The sequence below is a fragment of the Thalia democratica genome, chromosome 4, assembly GCF_965202585.1.
Source record: "Thalia democratica chromosome 4, ktThaDemo2.hap1.1, whole genome shotgun sequence".
NCBI lineage: Eukaryota > Metazoa > Chordata > Thaliacea > Salpida > Salpidae > Thalia > Thalia democratica.
Genome location: NC_139168.1, coordinates 27690299 through 27695550, shown reverse-complemented (window position 1 = coordinate 27695550; position 5252 = coordinate 27690299).

Here is a 5252-nt window from a genome sequence, read left to right as displayed (position 1 = left end):
GTTTTTTGTAAGTTTGGTTTATTTGTTAAAATAAAACCTAATTTTCAGATAGCTTTTGTTAAAATTTATTTGTTGATACTAATTGGTCTATTTATTGTTTTGACAAAAAGGTTTAAAATTGGATAATTAATTAAGTGTAGTTAATTAGTTTTAAAAAGCATTGGGAAAAGTATAAGTCTTTTGTATTCTAAAGATTAAATATTAAGTTTTGATAGTCCTCAGTGTAAGAAATATAATGAGTATCGCAGCGGTTAAAGTCTATTCTGTACTTTCTTTTGAAATGATTCTATATGGTTAATATATATTTTTAAAAATAGAAATCAAATTACCAGTTTGCCTCCAAATTCAGGGAGAGTTTATATGAAATACAACTTTTTTAAAATACTAATTTTAGCATTTATGTAACTTTTAATAATACAGTTAATAAAATTTAGTTATTGTAATTATAATTGTGGTTTCATTTAAAATTGTTAAAATTAAATTCTAAGTTCTTTAAACGAAAGTGTATACTGTTTAATACAAAGCCAAAAGTAGAGGTAGAAGGTTTTTTAAATATTCAGAACTTGTCATTTACTCGAATTTATTAATGATGTGAAGTCTAGACGGTCAATTGACATAACAACTTTTGCGGTTTAGTTATATGACATAACTGTTTTAATAGTTAGTTTCTTTAAAAACCCTGATTTTCCACTTGGTATAACAAAAAATTTTAACTTCACCTAATGTTTGTTTGAATTTCATTATCTTAATAGGCCTATACAAGTTGCATAACAATTTGTATAAGTTATTAAGATGAAACTTAAAACTACCGTACTATAAAAGGTTAATACATTAGTAAACAATAATAAAACATTTACGTTAGACTTCCAATGTAGTTTTAAAACCGTAATATAAAAGTTTTCTTATCTGAATATGACAATTGTAAGAGTTTACTTTTTAAAATTTGCTTATGTTAAAACTATTGTAGTCACGTTAATTACAATAAGATCCAACTAAAATATTATTATCACTGCTTATTTTAAAATCCTACAAAGAAGAGTTCAAAATACTTTAAAGTAAACAATTTAGTAAATTGTATATGATTAACGAAAAACGTCTCTTAAAGTGTATTGAAGAAGCAAAAAATAATAATAGAAAAAAACTGAACTTATGTGTAGCATAAAAAATCAAAAATGAGGTAATAAAAGTATATTAAGATTATGTTAAGTTAATACTAAAATTAAAATTTATACTAAAAATATTATCACGAAACACATTAAAATAATTATGTTTTGAAGTAACTAAAAGTTTAATTTCTTTTTATTATTCTAATAACTTCATTAAGACTAGTTTGTTTTGCATGAGATCCAGATTAAATAATTAAAACGTAACATAAGTAAATGGGTTAGAAATGATCGGGTTAGAAATGATCGGGTTAGAAATGATCGGGTTTAATTGGGTTAGAAGTGATTGGGCTAGAAATGATCTTGTTAGAAATGATCGGGTTAGAAGTGATCGGGTTAGAAGTGATCGGGTTATAAGTGATCGGGTTATAAGTGATCGGGTTAGAAGTGATCGGGTTAGAAGTGATCGGGTTAGAAATGATCGGGTTAGAAGTGATTGGGTTAGAAGTGATCGGGTTAGAAGTGATTGGGTTAGAAGTGATCGGGTTTAAAGTGATCGGGTTAGAAATGATCGGGTTAGAAGTGATTGGGTAAGAAGTGATCGGGTTAGAAATGATCGGGTTAGAAACGATCGGGTTAGAAGTGATCGGGTTAGAAATGATCGGGTTAGAAATGATCGGGTTAGAAGTGATTGGGTTAGAAGTGATCGGGTTAGAAGTGATCGGGTTAGAAGTGATCGGGTTTAAAGTGATCGGGTTAGAAATGATCGGCTCCCGTGAAAATTATCCTTCTTAGACATTTGTTGGCAAACCATGGTCTGTAGACCAAGTCGCTTAATTTTGATTCAAATAAAAAATATTGAATTGTTTCACTGAATTGTTTCTATTGATAATTCAGTTTTAAATAACAATAGTGTTAATGTAACCAATATTTAAATACTATTTTGCAGTCAAACAGTTTAGTATTTGTAAAAAAATAAATAAATCCATTTAGACTTTAAGTTTAGTTGAAATTCAAACAATTTTAGTTTGCTCATTTAGTTAATGATTGATTTATTTTCAAAGTTAATGTAATAAGTTAAAGTCCGAACCGAAAGTAAAAACCAGTAGTTTAAACTGTAATTTGTTTTACAAACTAAATATCGTTTTATCAAAAATTTATTGCTCAATAAAAAATGTTTCAATAACTATTTTCGTTTATATATGCTATACATTATAATAGGCTGTAGTACTTGTAATTTTTATTAGTTTTTTGATTTTGTTTAAATCAAAGTTTTACAAACCATAATTGGTATTTAATAGAAAAAAACTTAAGAAACACTGTAAAAAGTTTAAGATCTGTGTTACAATTTTCAACGAATTTAAAAATCTTAAACACTTAAGAAATACTAAAAGTATTCATTTAGACCATTTGAAACTTAATATATTAAAATGTTCTAATAACACTATTTTGAAAACTTAGAAACAAAAACAAAATTTCAATTAAAATCTTCAATAGCATTTAGCCTATATTAAACCGGAAGCTTTTACTTATTATTTTAACTTTGCATCAATCGTTAATCAATCTCTCTATGCTGAAAGCTAGTTGTACAGTTTTTTTTATCGAAAACTAAAAATATTTATTTACAATTACATACAGCTATTTTCGCAATTTTATTTGTAGTTTGTCCTGCAGCTAGCAGTGAGTCAGCAGCAAAACACGAAAAGAAAATTATTATTATATTAAAATTTATAAAAATGTACCCAATCGATATTTATAGGTTTGTTTGTACTTATAAGGGTTTGGTTATATGATAATTCAAATTCGGACAACTCAAATTCCGACAATTCAAATCCTTAAAAAAATAGTTAAAAGATTATATCTCAATAAGTAATATAAGTTTAAAAAAAAAACATATGTAGAATATCTAATGTTTTACAAAAATCTTATTGGTATCTACAAGCCACTTTTTTATTTTTTCAAAACGTAACATACTTTTCAAGATATTTTAAACTTACTAAAGATGATTATGTTTTTTACTTAATTCAACCCATATCTCAAAAAATATCTAATGTTTTACAAAAATAAAAAAATGGCTTGTAGATATTAATATGGCATACATATGTTATTTTTTACTTGACAAATATACATTAATTTTTTATTTGTGGCTGTTTCTTTTTTTTTTTTTGAATTGTCCGAATTTGAATAGTCGTGCACCCGTTTGTACTTATAGGGTTTAGGGGTGTTGTGAGTTGTAAACTTTAAACTCTTTTAAGAAATATTAGTATAAATATATGATAATATATATTTATAAATAAAAACTACCAAAAGTTTAAAAGGTAGTTGTTTATTTATTTATTTTAAAATAAATTGAGTTAAACTAAATATAAGTTATCAAACAATTAAGTGACTAATTTTGTTTACTGTAAACAACTATTATTTTTAGATTTTATAAAATAAATCGGGTAGGTTTCAAATTTGCACGAGCGGAAAAAATTTCAGAAGGGGACTAAATTGCACGAAGATACTTTTGCACGAAAACACTTTTGCACGAGGACACGTGTGCACGAGGGGACATTTTTGCACGAGCAAACAATTTTGCACGGCGACACTTTCGCACGAAAGGTCATTTTTGTACGGGTTTAATTTTTTAAAATCTTTTTTATATTTTTTTTATTATTTTTATATTATAATATTTTTTTTATTAGTTTAATTCTTTTTTTTTACTATCACTATTACACTAACCTTACCCTCGGTCGGTAACTTATTTTTCTTCTCTTTTTTTATTAAATTTTTTTTTTGCTTTCATAAGTAATTCTTATTAGTTATTATTTGTTTTTTATTTTATTCTTATTATCACTGTTACCCTTAACCCTTACCCTTGGTAGCTTTTTTTCTTCTTTTATTAGTTTATTTTTATTTATATATTTTTCTTGTTATTTTTTAATAGTAATTTTTAATAGTTTTATTTTTATTTTTACTAAAACTGTTATCCCGAACCCTTACCCTTGGTCGGTAAGTTTTGTTTTCTTCTTGTTTTTTCCTATTAATTTATTATTTAGTTTTTATTGTACTTTTTTTTATAAATTTTTTTTTATACTCGTGCAAAATTGACCCTTCGTGAAAATTCGACCCGTTCCAACTTAATCAGTATACGTATTGAAATAGCTGTTAAGTTTTGTTATTAAGTTTAAGTTTTTTGTTAAAAAAAATGTGTAGCTTATTATATTCACAGTCGCGGTTTCAAATAACAAAACTGACAGAATCAACAAAGCAAAAGCTGAGGGTTGAAAATATTTTACTGCTACGTTTAACTGTTTAAATATTTTACCTGTTTGTTCGTTGTAAATTAAGTAATAAAAATACAAAAAAAAATCTCACACATACAGGGTTTTCTAAAGTTTTCATTAATATATATTTTTTTTAAATTTTAAATAACAGTATAAATAACTAACATTGTCAATGCAGTTTCATATTTTATTTTTTGCTTAAAAAGATCGCAATCTCTTGCCACCGAAACCGGTCGCGAATAAAATATACGATTTGCATAAATCTATTCAATTTAATTTAAAACAATTGTATAGATAATTATAAATTTAATACAAAATTAAAACATTTCAGATAATATTAGTAAAAATCTAATACTATGATGAGTTACGGTTAATCTATATAAATTATACCTACGTTACCTTTTGAGTTTAAAATATTAAGAGTGTTATACTTTTTGAAACGATAGTTGGTTAATTTAACTTAATTTTTATTTTTAAAGCAAATTTGGTTTTACTTTGATTTATGTTATTATTTTCAGTTAAGTTTAAGTCAATGTAGTTGTAAAATTAATTCTATAAAATATAAACTAAACAAATTTTTCACGGTTTTAAGATACTTATTTGCTTTAAATTGTTTATTAAAATAATTAAAATGTAGTTGCCAACTTGAAAACTAACATGAATACAATTAATACTGTTTTCTAACAGTTCCGTATCTTTAAAAGAACACTTGTTTTCTTGTTAAAATTGCTAATTCGCTACATTGAAATATCTTTGTTAGTTTATATTAAAAAAAAAGGTATTTAAACTTTCAATTTAATTTAGAAATCTGTTATATTACATCTTTCAATAAAAATATTTAAATTTACTTTCAGATGATGAATTTTTTTTCATTCGTTTC